Genomic DNA, 18,248 nt, shown 5'->3' with positions numbered 1-18,248 from the left:
AGAGAGCACATGAGAGGGGGGAGGGTCAGAGGGAGAAGCAGGCTCCCTGCCGAGCAGGGAGCCCGATGCAGGACTCGATCCAGGGACTCCAGGATCATGACCTGAGCCGAAGGCAGTCGCTTAACCAACTGAGCCACCCAGGCGCCCCAGCATAATTATTATTAACAGGAAGAATTAACAGAGTATCTACAGTACAGGAAGTATAGCTAATATCTCCTTTTTGTTGCATTTTTACCTATTTGTCACCTTCACCGTTCATTCTACTCATCAATAACCAAACTACATTTGCATTGAATATTAGTTTGCCCACAGACTTTAATTATCTCATCCACATTTGAAACTATTGATTTATAAGGCTGTTTGACCTTTATTGTATTATCAGGAATTACTCATCTGTAACTTTCCTTTTTAAGAACAAGACATTCATAACTAAAGACAAGCATTTAATAACCATGTCTACAATGAATTTCTACACACTCAATCTGGCATCTCAATTTTTGTTGAAATCTCCATATTCATTAAATATCCTTTCCTGACTGTTCCTCAGAAAATTTTCAGATCATGTAACAGCATCTAAATTAGATACGAGAATATCCTTTCTCCTCAAGCGTTGCCAAACAGTTGATAGATACAATCCTGTGTGCAGAAGTTGTGGCAAGTTATACTTCTGCCACAAAAACAAGCACACTGGCAATGTTACAGTGAAAATAAAAGAGGTTTTATGTGAAAGTGAGTCTATTGAAAGAGATAGAGACTTATAATTATTAAAATTCTAGTTGAATGCCATATCTTCCAGCCTAAGTAGTCATATCATGCAAGTAGTTCCTATTTCCAAAGGTCTAGTTCAATCAATATTCATGAAGCTGAAAAGAACATCGTTCTTAGTCACGGGACCTTTTTAATTTGCTATATTCCCTGCATCTGAAGCAGAATGCAGATAAAATAGGCTTTGATGACTGGGAAATCATTCTAGTTCTCTTCCATGGAGGAAGAGAAACCTGTGTCCTTCTCCTTGACTTGTGTGCTGCTACATCATCATCATCATAAGTATGTCTGCTTGGGGAATTGGTTATTCTCCCTCAGGCCAAAAGTCATATAAGAATATGTTTTGGAAGCAGACACAAGAAGTTGTTTTGAGATCAAAAGATTTGCCTTAAATTCAGGCTCTGACACTGATCAACTATATGACTAAGGGCACATTTTTTTTCATACTCTTATTTTTATCAAATTTTTATTTAAATTCCAGTTAGTTAACAACAGTGTAGTATTAGGTATACTAATTAGTTTGCTTAAACTAATATATATTAGTTTTAGGTATAGAATTTAGTGATTCATCACTTACATATAACACCCAGTGCTCATCACAAGTGCCCTCCTTCATCCCCATCACCCATTTAACCCATCTCTCTGCCCACCTTCCCTCCAGCAACCCTCAGTCTGTTGTATGGTTTGCCTCTTTTTTCCCCCATGTTCATCTGTTGTTTCTTAAGTTCCACATATGACTGAAATCATATGGTATTGGTCTTTCTCTGACTTATTTCACTTAGCATAATATACTCTAGCTCCAACCACAACACTGCAAATGAGATTTCATTCTTTTGAGGGATGAGTAATATTATATATAAATGCATAAAGAAGTTGTGATATATATATAAACATATAAACATCGGAATGCATGTATCCCTTCAAATCAGTATTTTTGTATCCTTTGGGTAAATACCTCGTAGTGCAATTGCTAGGTTGTAGGATAGTTCTTTTTGTAACTTTTTGAGGAACCTCCACATTGTTGTCCACAGTGACTGCACCAGTTTGCATTCCCACCAAGAGTGTAAGAGGGTTTCCCTTCCTCTGCATCCTTACCAACATGTTATTTCCTGTGTTGTTAATTTCAGCCATTCTGGCAGATATAAGATGGTATCTAATTGTGGTTTTGATTTGGATTTCCCTGATAAGGAGTGATGTTGAGCATCTTTTCATTGTGTCTGTTAGCCATCTGTATGTCTTCTTTGGAGAAATGTCTATTCATGTCTTCTGTCCTTTTTTTTTTTAACTGGATTATTTGGTTTTGGGTTATTGAGTTCTATAAGTCTTATATATTTTGCATACTAACCCTTTATCAGATATGCCATTTGCAAATATCTTCTCCCATACCAAAGGTTGCCTTTTAGTTTTGTTGATTGTTTCTTTCGCTGTGCAGAAGCATTTTATCTTAATGAAGTCCCAATAGTTTATTGTTGCCTTTGTTTCCCTTGCCTCAGAAAACGTATCCAGGAAGAAGCTGTTACAACCAAAGTCAAAGAAGTTACTGCCTGTGTTTTCCTCTAGGATTTTGATGGTTTCTTGTCTCATATTTAGGTCTTTTATCCATTTTGAATTTATTTTTGTGCATGGTATAAGAAAGTGGTCCGCTTTCATTCTTCCACATGTGGCTGTCCAGTTTTCCCAACAGCATTTGTTGAAGAGATTCTTTTCTCCATTGGATATTCTTTCCTGCTTTGTCAAAGATTAGTTGACCATATAGTTGTGGGTCCATTTCTGGGTTTTCCATTCTGTTCTATAGGTCTATGGGTCAGTTTTTATGCCAGTACCATACTGTCTTGATCACTACAGCTTTTTCATGTAACTTGAAGTCCAGAATTGTGATGCTTCAGCTTTGCTTTTCTTTTTCAAGGTTGCCTTGGCTATTCAGAGTCTTTCGTGGTTCCATACAAATTTTAGGATTGTTCTAGTTCTGTGAAAAATGCTGTTGGTGTTTTGACAGGGGTTGCATTAAATGTGTAGATTGCTTTGTGTAGTACAGACATTTTAACAATATTTGTTCTTCCAATCCATGAACATGGAATATTTTCCATTTCTTTGTGTCATCTTCAGTTTTTTCCATTAGTGTTTTATAGTTTTCAGAGTACAGATCTTTTACCTCTTTGGTTAGGTATTTTTTTTTTTAACTTAATAGAGTCTTGATTTCATTTGTAAAATGGAGGTAATCCCTGCCTCACAAAGTTTTTATGATGATTAAATAATAAGGCAGTGACTTTTTTTGCTGTAACCCATATGGAAATATTTTGTATTAGAATCCAGTATACATTATGAGTGTGCAGTGTATAAATGTAAAACCCAAATAAGTTTCACATAATAATTATCTTTATTAGTTGAGATGCATGCTGATGTTTTTCTATTTTATAGTATCCTCTTTGTTTTGAAAAACACCTGGGGTATATGGGAGGGAGATTTGTTTACTTATCTCTCAGCCTGCGCTGGAGGGGCAGGGTCATTGGGAAACTTCTCCAAGAACAAAAGATCTGGTGGGCACCATTTCCCTCTCCTGCTCCCCAGCCTGCACAGACACCTGCAGGAACCAGCATTCTCCACCTAGCTTGCTAAGAACGCACACTGCCCATGCATACATCTGCCAATCTGCCCCCTTCAACATAGGAGCCTCAGCAGGAGTTTTGGGCAGCTGAAGGTCCCCTCCCATACAGACATTTGCAGACCTTGCTGACACGAGTGCCCCACCGTGCTCCCCTGCAGAATTGCCCCCTCCAGCCCTGCAGCAGGAGTTTTCTAAAACAGTTCCAGATCCCTTCCTGCAGCAGATCTATGCAAACCTTGCTAACACTCTGTGCCCTGCCCCACATTCTCCTGAAGACCTGCTCCCTCCAATATACCCTTGGCCAGAGCCCATCCAAAGTGTTGCCATAAGCCTGGCAGTGTGCAAGTACCCCTGGCAGGGGCAAGCCCCACTCCAAAGAGACTCCTTCCCCGGTACAGAGGGATAGATAACTACACATATCAGAGCAGCTCTGTTCCCAGCAGTAGGCTGGGAATAGACATCTGGTCTGAATGCAAACCCTGTCCACCAACCAAAGCTTCTCAGGGGACAACACTGGTAAAGCAAAGTGCAGTTCAGTGCTCCTGCAGCTCTGGTGAACATCTGCTCTAACTCAGCTCAAGCCCAAGTTGCTCCAGACTGGCCCAATAACAACACAGGGACCAAACCCTGCCCACAACAGGCAAAGAGAGGCATTGCAGACAGCTAGAATGAAAGCAAACATGATTCAGTCACACCGGTAGGGAGCATGCAACACACACACACAGGAGACACCCCTCAAGTGCAGGTTCTGGTGAACAGGGGACATTGCACTGCAGGGCACAAAAGGACCTCTTCTTCATAAGACCACTGCTTTGAAGACCAAGAGAGACAAAAACAGACACAAAGAGTTAGACAAAATGAGGAGAAAGAGGAACATATCCCAAATGAAAGAACAGGACAAAATCACAGCAAGAGAGCTAAACAAAATGGAAATAAGTAATATACCTGTTACACAGAATATAAAGGGTAACCATCATAAAGTTACTCACTGGACTGGAGAAAACAGTGCAGAACCTTAGTGAAACTAATGACACAGAACATAAAGAAGAACCAATCAGAGATGAATTCAGGAACTGAAATAAATACACTAGATGAAATAGACTAGAGGAAACAGAAGAATGGATGAGCAACCTGGAGGACAAGTGATAGAAAGCAATCAAGGTGAACAGCAGAGAGAAAAAAATAATAAAAAATGAAAACACACTTTAGGAACTCAGCAACACCATCAGGCATAATAACATTCACATTATAGGGATCCCAGAAGGAGAAGAGAGAGAAGGGGGGGGCAGCAAATTTATTAGAAGAAATAATAGATGAAAACTTCCTTATCTGGGGAAGGAAACAGAGATCCAGATCCAGATCCAGGAGGCACACAGAGCTCCCAAGAGAATCCACCCAAGGAGGGTCACACCAAGAAACAGTGATTAAAATGGCCAACATCAGTGATAGAGAATTTTCAAAGCAGCGTAAGAAAGGAAACAGTTACATACAAGGGAAAAGCTATTAGCTGATTTTTCAGCAGAAACTTTCCAGGCCTGAAGAAAGCATGATGTATTCAAAATGCTGAAAGGAAAAACAAAAACAAAAACAAAAAAAACCCTGCAGCTAAGAATACTCTATCCAGCAAGGCTATCATTCAGAATAGAAGGAGAGAGAAACAGCTTCCCAGAAAAACAAATGTTAAAGGAATTCATAAGCACTAAACCAGTCCTATAAGAAATGTAAAAGGGGACTCTTTAAGTGGAATAAGAAAAATAGGAAATAGGAATTCATAAGCACTAAACCAGTCCTATAAGAATGTAAAAGGGGACTCTTTAAGTGGAATAAGAAAAATAGGAAACATAAAAGCAGTGAAATTAAACATACCTATAAAAATCAGTCAGGGGATTCACAAAATAAAAGGATGTAAAGTATGACACTATAAACCAAAAATGCGGGGTGGAGAGGAGTAAAGAATGGGTTCAAACTTTTTTTTTTTTTTTAAAGATTTTATTTATTTATTTGACAGAGAGAGAGATAGCGAGAGCAGGGACACAAGCAGGGGGAGTGGGAGAGCGAGAAGCAGCTTCCTGCCGAGCAGGGAGCCTGATGTGGGACTCGATCCCAGGACCCTGAGATCATGACCTGAGCCGAAGGCAGACGCTTAACCATCTGAGCCACCCAGGCGCCCAGAATGGGTTCAAACTTAAGCAACCATCAACTTAATATAGACTGTTATACACATAAGATGTTATGCACAAGTCTAATGGTAACCCCAAATAAAAAATCAATAGTATATATGCAAAAAATAAAGAGAAAGGAATCCAAGTATATCACTAAAGAAAGCCAGCAAGCAGTGAGAGAGCAAGAAAAGAAACAGAGAAGAACTACAAAAACAACTATAAACTGAGTAACAAAATGGGCAATAACCCTATATACCTATCAATAATTACTTGGAATGTAAATGGACTAAACACTCCAATCAAAAGACAGAGGGTGACAGAACAGATAAAAAGGAAATACTCCTCTATATGCTACCTGCAAGAGACTTATTTCAGACCTAAAGACACATACAAATGAAAAGGGAGGGAAAAGCATTTATCATTCAAATGGAAGTGAAAAGAAAGCCAGAGTAGCAATACTTATATTGGACAAAATAGACTTTAAAACAAAGACCATAACAAGAGACAAAGAAGGACACTATATAATAAAGGAAACAATCCAATAAGAAGACATAACAATTGTAAATATTTGTGTACCCAATGTGGGAGCATGTGAATACATAAAGCAGCTAATAACAAGCATAAAGGAAGTAATCATTAGTAATACAATAATAGTACTTTAAAACCCCACTTACATCAATGGATAGATCATCCAAACAGAAAATCAACAAGGAAACAGTGGCTTTGAATGCACATTGGACCAGATGGATCTAACAGATATATTCAGAACATTCCATCCTAAAAAGGCAGAATACACATTCTTTTCAAGTGCACATAGAACAATCTCCACAATAGATCACGTATTAGGTCACAAAACAAGTCTAAACAAATTCACAAAGATTGAAGTCATATCATGCATCTTTTCTGACCACAAAGCTATGAAACTAGCAATGAACCACAAGAAAAAATCTGGAAAGAACAGAAATACATGTAGGCTGAATAACATGCTACCTAACAATGAATGGGTTAGTCAAGAAATCAAAGAAGAAATCAAAAAGTACATGGAGGCAAATGAAAATGAAAACACAACAGTCCAAAATTTTGGGGAATGCAGCAAAAGCTGTTCTAAGAAGGAAGAATATAGCAATGCAGGCCTAGCTCAAGAAACAAGACAAATTTCAAATAAACAACCTAAACTTAAATATAAAGGAGCTTGAAAAGGAAGAACAAAGAAAACCCAAAAGCAATAGAAGGAAATAAAAATTGAAGCAAAAATAAATGAAATAAAATCTAAAAAAAATAAATAAATAAAAAGAAAAAAAAGAAAAAGAAATAGAACGATGAAACCAGGAGCTGGTTCTTTGAAAAGATCAACAGAAATGTTACACCTCTATCCAGACTCTTAAAAAAAAAAAAACAAAACACTTAAAATAAGAAATGAAAGAGGAGAAATAACAACCAACACCGGAGATACAAAGGATTGTAAGACAATATTATGAAAAATTATACGCCAACAAATTGGACAACCTAGAAGAAATGGATAAATTCCTAAAAACCTATAATCTCCCAAAACTAAATCAGGAAGAAATAGAAAATTTAAACAGAACAATTACCAGGAATGAAATTGAATCAGTGATCAAAAAACTCCCAACAAACAGAAGTCCAGGACCAGACGGCTTCACAGGTGATTCTACCAAACATTTAAAGAGTTTCTTTCTTCTCAAAGTATTTCAAAAAATAGAAGAGAAAGGAAAGCTTCGTGGTTCTCAAAGTGTGGCCTCCAAACCAGCAATCTCAGCATCACCCAGGAATTTATTAGAAATGCAGTCTTGGACCCACCTCAGACCTACTGAATCAGAAACTCTGGTGGGGGTTACCCAGAAATCTGTTTTTTTTTAAACAAATTCCAGCTGATTCTGATGCACATTAAAATTTGAGAAGCGCTAAAAATAAATAAAATCTTTAAAAAAAAAAAAAAGGGCACCTCGGTCGCTCAGTTGTTAAGCGTCTGCCTTTGGCTCAGGTCATGATCCCAGGGTCCTGGGATCAAGCCCCACATCGGGCTCCCTGCTCGGCAGGAAGCCTGCTTCTCCCTCTCCCACTCCCCCTACTTGTGTTCCCTCTCTCGCTGTGTCTCTCTCTGTCAAATAAATAAATTAAAAAAAAAAAAAAAACTTATACAGCTCAACACCAAAAAACACAAATAATCCAACTGAAAAACAGGCAGAAGACATGAACAGACATTTCTCCAGAGACAACATACACGTGAAAAGATGCTCAACGTTACTAATCATCACGAAAATGCAAGTCAAAACCACAGCGAGGTAGCACCTCAGCCTCTGAGAATGGCTAAAATCAAAAACACAGGAAACAACAAATGTGTGAAGAATGTGGAGAAAAAGGAGCCCTCTTGCACTGTTGGTTGGAATGCAAACTGGTGCAGCTGCTGTGGAAAACATTATGGAGGCTCCCCAAAAAATTAAAAATAGAATTACCATACGATCCAGTAATTCCGCTACTGGGTATTTGCCCAAAGGACACAGAAACACTATTTTGAAAAGATATATGCACCCCTGTGCTTACTGCAGCTTTATTTGCAATAGCCAAATTATGGAAGCAGCCCAAGCGTCCACTGATAGAGCAATGAATCAAGATGTGGTATATACATATACAATGGAGTATTAGCCATAAAAAAGAATGAAATCTTGCCGTTTGCAACAATATAGATGGATCTAGAGAGTATAATGCTAAGTGAAATCAGTCAGAGAAAGAGAAATACTTCATGATTTCACTCATATGTGGAATTTAAGAAACAAAACAAACAAAGAAAAAAAACAAACCAAGAAACAGACTCTTAACTATACAAAACAAACTGATGGTTACCAGAGGGGTGGTGAGGGAGGATGGATGAAATAGATGAAGCGGCTTAAGAGTACACTTATCTTGATGAGCACTGAGTATAGAATTGTTCAATCACCACATTTTAACACCTGAAATGAATATAACACTGTATGTTAACTCTGCTGGAATTAAAATTAAAAAAAACAACAACATAGTAAGTCAAGAGAGAGTGATACTCTGAAGACACTGCAAGATGTAAAACTGTTGATTTTAGTAACAGTCTGAATACTACTCAGTGAAAATAACAACAAAAAACAACTACAGATGCATGAGATAAAACTGACAAATCTCCAAAACATAAAAGACATTCAGCTGAGCTCAGACAGCCTAAATTATCATAAAAGATAATAAAATGGTTCTTTTTTTTTAAAACAAAAAGATGAAGGGAAGACATTTTATAATTATGTACATGTAAATCCACTGAGAAAACTTATAAATTCTACATATGTATTCATCTAAGTTTCAAAATACATGAAGCCCAAACTGACAGAAATTAAAGAGGAAATAAACAAATACACAACATTTCTTTCTCAGTATTCCATAGGACAAGTTAACAAAAGTATCAGGAAGAACCCAAAGGCCTGAAACAAAATTATCAACTGCATCTGGGTTGGCCAGGAAGCAGATGTCATGGCAGGATTCAACATGAAAGTGCTATTTGTAGGAGGGAACATGAGAAGGGAGATGTGTTCAGAACACCATACTAGAATGAGAGGGAAGAAGGGAAGTCCCAGACTACAACACAGGTCCAGGAAAGTTTCATACAGGCCCATGGGGGTCTTCACGCCTGTTGGAAAAGTCTTGCATGTCCTAAGGCAGGAATGGGCCTTGCTCATTTATGAGCTGAAAGCAGAGTACGGGAAGCCTGGACTCAGTATGAGCATGATGGTTGATCCAGAGGGGTCCTATCTGGCTGGAGTGGTGAACTATGCCCCCTGCAAGAGGAGATCTCAGTGATAAATGTGCATGGCCACTACCATCTACTCTTGGCATCATACAGACTTCTAGGAGAAGCTTCCAAGTGGCTTCCATGGATCTCACTTCCTAAGGAACATCTTAGAAAAGGCGGGGGTGGGGGTGGGGTTAGTGGTATGAACTAAATCCCCCAAATACAGTTGACCCTTACACACGGTGGGGGTTAGGGGTGCTGATCCCCTGCACAGTCAAAACTCCACATATAACTTTTGAACCCCCAAAACTTAACTGATAGCCTACTGTTAATCAGAAGCTTTACTGATAGGATAGTCAGTTAACACATATTTGTATGTTACATGTATTATACACACTGTGTTCTTACAATAAAGCTAGAAAAAAAGTCAAGAAAATCATTAAGGAAAATACATTTACAGTTCCATACTGAAAAAAATCCACGTGGATCCATGCAGTCCAAACCCATGCTGTTCGAGGGCCAACCAAATTTATTTTTCTTATATATGTAGAGACCTATACTTATACTGCCTTTGAGACACAGAGCATTTAATAGGGATCCTCAAAACCCTCAAGAAAAGGTAAAACTGCCATCTGAGAATTAAACTAGAAAAATCTGCACATAATGGAGATTAGTCATCTGGAAGACCAAACCAAAGAACTGCAAGTCTACAACCAAATGACTCAGAAAAGAAAGCCAAATTAACTATATTTTATCTTTTCTGTAAAAAACCTATGTGAAGAGAAGGCAAACGGTTATCATGGAACCTAGAAAAGGGGGAGGTCACAACTGGTGGACACACCTTCACATCATCGAAGAAAGCCCTACCCAGTTGCTACTAATGTCTAAGTGCTATTGTTTTGTTCTATAGTAGGGATGGGGTTAGACTGTTTGATCTCTTGCTTTGGGCCCATATGTTCACTGAATCACTTATCCTCATGCTATGAAAATACCCACACCAGATAAAAAATACCTCAAAGATTAAGGAGGTGCACCATAATTATCTTTAAGAATATATTTGACAATGAGTAAATCAGTTTGAGAGATGTAATTATGGAACTGTAAAAGCAGAATTTAAGAGGATTTGGTAGATATATACAATGGAACATCACTCAGCCATAAAAAAGAATGAAATCTTGTCATTTGCAACATGGATGGATCTAGAGGGTATAATGCTAAGTGAAATAGGTCAAACAAAGATAATACCATATGCTTTCACTCATAAGTGGAATTCAAGAAAAAGAAAAAAAAGAAACAAAAAACCAGATTCTTAATATAGAGAACCAGTGGTAGCCAGAGGGGAGGTAGGTGGGGTGGGAAGGGAAACGGGTGAAATAGGTAAAGGGGACTAAGAGTACACTTATGATGAGCACTGATTAATGGCTAGAATTACTCAATCATTATATTAGACACCTGAAACTAATATAACACAGTATGCTAATTATATTTGAATTAAAATTTTTAATTAGTTTTATGAATCTTAGAGCTACAGTGGTAATACAATGAACTGAGCCTGTCATTTACTTTTTAACATACACATCAGACTCCTTACTTTTCAAAAATGCATTTGACTCACGTAGGTGACTGGTATACTGAATCTGAAGGGGAAGACATGTTCTATTCTCGCATCTCCACAAAAATCTGTTTGCACAGAACTCACTTGTATAAAAGCAGCTCTGAAAATAGCAATCTCTTTTGCATAATATACGTGGGGTCAGAGAGAAGACAGTGGGTTCCTGCGATGTAAAAGCTGTGCTGAAGACATGGACAAACATGCATGGAGTAGATGTAAACAGACATGTGATTTTTGCCATCATGGCCTGAATTACTGGGAACTCATCAGTGCTGATGAGGCACTAACTACTCCGGTGCACTTCAATCAGAACCAGATTATACCATTAAAATTAATGAAGCACTAGGAGACTTTAATGAGTAAAAGAGGGTTGGTTCTAAAGTCTTTTATGCACTTTATTCTTTTGACAACAATTTGGTTGACAGTGCTATCACCTCTCTCTTGTAAACAGGTAAAAAGTTTTACTAAAGGTTTTAAGTAACACATTATATTCAACACACTCCCTGGCACAGTTCTTCAACATTCACTTAATGGTCTAATGCTTTAGCTTAATTAAGACAGATCAATTTGTCTTTTGCCATCCTGTGTGTGTGTGTGGGGGGGTTAATAGACACTAAATTTTTCTCTCAGATCCCACATTTTCTCATTATACTGATGAGATTTTTTTCCCCTCTTTTAAGCTGCTAGCACCTTTCAAGCCAATAAGGCCCCTGTTTTTCATCTCTTCTAGAAATATATTCATCATGAGTATGTGGCGGGGGGGGGTTGGTGGTGAGGGTTGGGGGAGTCCAACCACCTCCAAATAGGATTGCACTATGAGATTCAGAAGAATATTAAACTGGGAAGGACAGATGAGGATTTTTGAGGTATCAATGTGTATTTTAGTATGAACCTGAAAAATAATAGAATGAATTATTAGGCAACCACAGAAGGTGACATGGCCATATCTCTGAGCACAGGAAAGGGACCATACATTTTAAATCCTGGATCCAGTTTTGACAGATTTAATGTTAGTTATGCTCTCCATATCTTAGTTTTCCCCAAGGGTAAGTGACTATTACTGCTCATGAGTACTAGTATGTAATGAGTACTACCATTCATAACTATTTGGGAAGCTTTAGAGCATAAAATGCTTAATAGTGGGGGGTTTTTTAATGCTTTGTTCTTCACAAAGAACACTTTCTAAATTCAAATTGGTAACTGAATTTTTTATAAGAAAGGAAAATTATACGCAAGTAACAACTTGATTTTTTTTTTTTTAAAGATTTTATTTATTTATTTGACAGAGAGAAACACAGCGAGAGAGAGAGCACAAGCAGGGGGAGTGGGAGAGGGAGAAGCAGGCTTCCCGCCGAGCAGGGAGCCCGATGCGGGGCTCGACCCCAGGACCCTGGGATCATGACCTGAGCCGAAGGCAGACGCTTAACCATCTGAACCACCCAGGCACCCCAACAACTTCTTAAATTTAAGAACAGCTCCTTAAATAGTAAAAGATGTAAAAATGAACTTCGAGAAGATGGAAGTACTACTGTTAAAGGTTAAATACCAGTTTTTCTATTTTTAAATAGTAAAACATACATAAAATTTACCATTTTAACCGTTTTAAGTGTAAAGTGGTACTAAGCACACTTACAACCATCACCACCATCCTCAATGTTTTTAAAACAAAGTCGTTTCCTTTAAAACAGGAAAATCAGCAACACCTGCAGACTGAAGAGTGTACAATCTGGTTTAAAAGAAGTTCCACTACCTGATTTGCTCTCCTGCTCCAACACACATCCTGTAGGTAGCTAAAAGCAACATATACCCAATGTAACTAATGTTCTATTTGAAAGCTTGCTAGTGATTTCCATATTGAGCTGCTCTGGCCACAGCTGGACACAATTCCACATTTGCCCTCCATTTATCCCTTGGGGTATTATGGGCTTAAGTGTTTTTCTGGGGGGTGTGGACTGAGCCCAATTCGTCTTCTTGGAGCTCACCATCATTGGTTCACATCTTCCAGAATATAGACAATATCATTTTATACATTTTCCTGGTCCATAAATATTCCCTAAAATATTTGTGGGACCTTTCTTCCCATGACCATTTATTTTATTTTATTATTTAAATTCAATTAGCCAACATATAGTATATATTTAGTTTCAGATATAGTGTTCACTAATTTATCAGTTGTGTAGTATAACATCCAGTGCTCGTCACATTTATTTTCTATACCAAACCTTTTGGAGGGCTAGTTTTTTCCTACTATGTGATTCTCTTAAATTAGTTCATCCTAAGTCGTTTATTATTTTTTACCCAGAGAATCACAGGTAGATTTCTTATGGTAGTTACTAAATCTGTACTACACATTTTGGTCACTTGGTTATGTTCACTTTCATCCTTTATAAAATATTACCTTAAATTCTTCTCCCTCCCTCCCTCTGTGCACACATCTCATTTACACAAAGCATTTCAGCTTACTGGAGATAATGATCAAATTGATTATTTTTTTTTACTAACTCCTCCCCATCACCTCCCTAATCTCCATTCCCAGTTGTCTGTAACAGACTCTACTGTGAAGTTTTCTAAAATCTCCCAGGAAGAATGAATTTATCCCCGTAATCTTTACTACCAGTGTAATTCCTTCACTTACTGCCTTCCCAGTGGTTTACCAGTCTGCATATCTTACCCTCACAGGTTGTTGTTTGTTGAGAGGCAAGGACTCGGTCATTTTTATGTATCTAGCATTTAAGAAGGTACTGGCATACAGTAGATATCAAAAAATGCTTTTTCCTCACCTACCACATTTTATAGAATTCCATCTAGAACTACAGACCTCCTTCCGCTCCCTCTGAAGGGATCATCCAGGACCCAAATCAGGTAGCATTTCCTCAGACATAAGAGAAGCAGAAGTACTGCTTTCAGAGAAGAGAGCTTGGAAATCTTACCACTTATATGTAATTTAGGTTCAAGTATTCATTTGAAGCACTAGATGCTGTAACCACTAAAAAGCATGATTAGGAACTCGAACTTGAGAGATACACCAGGAGAGGGTTAGATTAGAGTCAGAGGGCCACATCACTTTTGTGATTAATATTCACAATGCTATTCCTACTCATGTTTAAACAAAGAATATGAAAAAGATTTAAGCTTTTTCATGGGAGAATACAAATGTAATAGTATTCCCATTCCCTATTGTTTAGCGACCTCAAGCAACTTCCACTAATGGGTTTCTCCTGTTAAACACTTCAGATACCTTTTTTTTCCACCTCTGAAACAAAACAATACTGCTTGTAACTTTGTTACTAAGTGAGAAAATGAAGAAATAAAAGCACAGGGTCACCTCCATGTGCATGTCAGGTAATAAAGCTCTCACCAGTAGTATGGCAATCACTTAACTTCTCTGACATTTCGTTTACTGCCCCATAAAACAAGACTGTAAGATTTTTGAGGTATGTATTTCTATAAATCTATACATAACTGGAAATTCTCATGTGCAGTTTCAAAACTCTTATGGATTAAGAAACTCTTTAGAAAAACAAGACGAAAACAGAGAGAGAGAGACAAACTGTAAGACTCAGCTCTAGGAAACACACTGAGGGTTGCTGGAGGGGAGATGGGTAGGGAGACGGGGTAACTGGGTGATGGGCATTAAGGAGGGCACTTGATGAAACAAGCACTGGGTGTTATATGCAACTGATGAATCACTAAATTCTACCTCCATATACCATGTTAATTAAATTGAATTTAAATAAAAAATTTTAAAAATTCTTTAATAAAAATTCTAAATGTAATGCATATTCATTAAAGAGTGTAAAATGATGCTGAAAGAAGAAAAAAGGAACTCATAACTGCTTTACCCATTGGTTTTATTGTAAGGGTTCTAAAGCAGCTTAAAAAATTGATAGATTTTTAAGAAAGAAGCTATTAGAATGTCACTGGTCTGGATCTCAATTTTATTTCCAATAGCAGGGTCATTAATTATTTTCCCCTCTCTCTCTAGCTTATTTTCTGTATATTCCAAAGAAGTTCAGTAAGCATCAGGGTTCTGAGCACACCATCAGGTACAGGTTTATGTACGTACACTCTTCTCTAGATCTTATGGGATCTACTGTATAATCTAAAAAAATTATGTATAGTTCTTCATTGCTTAAGCTCTAAAGAATAAAATGCAAACCCTTTGATCTGGCATTAAAAAACACTCAACTGGCAAAATCTGATCCCAGCCATCCTTTCTAGATTCACTATCCTCCATTCCAAATACTCTATAGTTACAGAGCTTGTTTTGAATCTGCTCACACTAGTTTAAGACTCAGCTAGAGGGCCAGCTCCCTGAGGCTGGGCCTTGGACACTCCTAGTCCTGCAGCACCTACTGGTCATTTTAGCTAGGCTGGCCAAGCACCTCTTACCTTGACACAATCTAGACAAGAGTGAGGATTCAAAATTCTAATGGGAGTGGTTCCAATTCCAGGTAAGATGGAATGAGCACACTCCACCCTGTGTCTCCCACTGAATGCATCTATAAAACATAACACATAGATCAGCTATTTGAGGACTTGAAAAAGAAATAGTAGCAGGCAAGAAGACCAGCAGAAGACCACCAGAATTCAAAGTACCACTGAACCAGTGTAAGTTTACATTCTGGATTTTTATCCCGGACATTGTGGATGGTATTTTGTATATACTCTGAATTGTTTTAATCCTTACAAAAAAAAAAAAATTTTAGTAGGCAGTTAATTTTTTTAGACTTGTGTTACAGGCTTTGTCTCTTTTTTTTGTGGGTGGCCATCAAATCTCAGTTCATTTCTTTAAGCCTCTGAGTTTGTCTTGTGCATGTGGGGTCAGGAGCTAGCTCAAGGCTTCACATACAGAAGTAGAAACATCCTTTTTATGGCTCTCTCCCTTCCAGGATTCCCCCTCACTTTCCAGGTATGGCTGCTACATGCTTTTTACCTCTGGTTCTTCCAGCCAGAAAAATGATGGCAGGATTTCTGTTACAGTTTTAGCTGCTCATGCACTTTGTGACTGTGACCCACTGTCTAGGTCAAGACACACACACACACACGCACACATGCACTCACCCATGTGCTAATTGCTTCTTTGGATTTTGACTTCCCTCCACAAGGGTCTGCATTTACTTACTCTTCAGAATCCTCACACAGTTGTTTATATTTTGCTCAAAATTTCTAATTATCAGGATGAGACTGTTTATAGCAATCTTCTAACATAACTATTTTGTTTGAAACATAAAAATGTATTGCCCGTGTAAAAAATTACAATATAATTTAAATCAATATCTGGCAATAGTCAGCTTCTTAAACTGGGTAGTTTTGACATGAATGTGTTTTATAATTACTTTGTATGTTTTATATCTTTTGTCTGCATAATACACTTGACAATTTTCTAAAAATGAGGTCCTTTGGTCCTTCATAACCAAAACTTAAGCTCCTCACTTAACATTCATCCTGTGGAGGGGCACCTGGGTGGGTCATTTGGTTAAGTGTCTGACACTCAGTATCAGCTCAGGTCATGATCTCAGGGTCATGAGATTGAGAGCCACACTGGGCTCTGGGCTGAGCGTGGAGTCGGCTTGAGATCCGGCCCTCTTGCATGTGCCTGCTCTAGATCTCACTCTTAAAAAAAATTTTTTACCCTGTAGATAATACTGTTATGAAAATAGCATATTTGTAGTATTTCAATAATATCTGAATGGCTAAAATTTAATAAAAAGATAATCCCATCAACTGTAAAAGTGAGTACATTCTAAGAACATAAAGTCTCACATGGGCAAGGATAACTTAGTTTCAAAGCCGGTTCAAGCAGGCAAACAATCCCCTGCACTATTTCATGGTAGCAGAGCCCACACCTTTGAACAGAGATCTTCATTCAAATCATAACTCTACCTCTTACTAATGCGTGACCTTGGGTAAGTTACCTCAGCTTTCCAAGAGTGCTTCCTTATTGTAAGATGGACAAAATATAGTACCTACCTCTCAGGATACTGGGTGAAGTAAGCAATGAATGAAGAGCATTCAGCACACAGTGCTAGGTACCTATAAAATGTTCAATGAAAGTTTGCTGTTATTAGTAGCAATAGTGAGATTTTCTTCTGAATCCCACAGGATTTCCACGACTTATTTATTCAATTACTAATCTTCACTTGATGTACTTCCACAAAAACAATTTGAGTTCATGTTCCTTCACTGCCAGGAAATGAACAACTTTCTACAGTTTAAAATTCAACGTAATACTAAAAAGGTAAGTTTTAGTTGAATGCACCCTCTAGTGGTATACATTATGTGCAAGTACCTGGCTTCTACAAAAGAAAACCTTTATGAAATGTCCCTAGGTTGGTGCTTAGAACCTGAAGCCAACTGGTTGAGAACATAGTATGAAGTGGATAACCATACAACGTTTAGGAAGCTCCCTCTCTTCAAGAGCTGGAGGAATTTTTTTATCTTTTACAACTTCCCCCACCATAAGACCGAAGATATTTGAGATATTCACCATACCAAATCCCATTATTCCTACAGCATTGACTTTAATCTTTCCTCCTAAAGAAAATCAGGTCACTTCCTAGTTTGCTTTAACAAGCATTGCAATGTACTTACTCCTCATTTAACAAAAACATACTGAGTACCAACTATATAAGAGGCAACAGGAATGCAATAAACAACTTATTACACAATTCATTATTTGGGTGGCAGGGGAGGGGAATAGGAAAGCTTACTTAAGAATAAAATGTGAAAAGCCTTTAAGGGTAAATACCTTAGCTGAAAGAAGAAAGACTGCGGTGCAAAGACAACAGCTATAAAGGCCTGAAGATAGCGAGGTACACGCAGCATTTGAGAAACTGAGGAAAGTCTCCTGGTCAAAAAAGGGGAGATTGCGCAGGGTGAGACTAGTGAAGTAGGGAGGTATTTAATACCAAGTTGAGTTTGAAGTTCATCTTAAGAACAATGGGAGGGGTGCCTGGGTGGCCCAGTGTGTTAATCGTCTGACTTTTGATTTCAACTTAGGCCATGACCTCAGGGTCATAAGATTGAGCCCTGTGTGGGACTCCACGTTGGGCATGGAGCCTGCTTAAGACCCTCTATCCCTCTGTCCCTCTTCCCCCCCACCCCCACCCCGATGTGTGCTCCTTCTAAAATAAAAAAAGATGTTTAAAAAAAGAAGAAAAAGAGCAATGGGAAACTATGGAAGGGATTAAAGTAGAAGGGTAACAATTTGATTTTTTTTTTTTTTTTTTTTTAAGATTTACTTACTGATTTGCTCAGGAGTGGGAGGGGCAGAGGCAGAGAGAAAATCTCAAGCTGACTCCTTGCTGTGCGTGGAGCCAGACAGGGCTCAGG

General features: G+C 38.1%; 1 protein-coding gene across 1 annotated transcript in view; it reads right to left on the bottom strand.

Annotated features, from left to right (window-relative positions):
• The window catches only part of ACOT12 (acyl-CoA thioesterase 12), an 82,396-nt gene that overhangs the window by 4,515 nt on the left and 59,633 nt on the right, over positions 1 to 18,248 (bottom strand). The gene's annotated exons all lie outside the window — the stretch shown is intronic.

The sequence above is a fragment of the Leptonychotes weddellii genome, chromosome 7, assembly GCF_054177405.1.
Source record: "Leptonychotes weddellii isolate Sample4059 chromosome 7, ASM5417740v2, whole genome shotgun sequence".
NCBI classification, from domain to species: domain Eukaryota; kingdom Metazoa; phylum Chordata; class Mammalia; order Carnivora; family Phocidae; genus Leptonychotes; species Leptonychotes weddellii.
The sequence above is the reverse complement of the archived record's forward strand: the minus strand, read 5'-3'. Positions and strand labels throughout refer to the sequence as shown.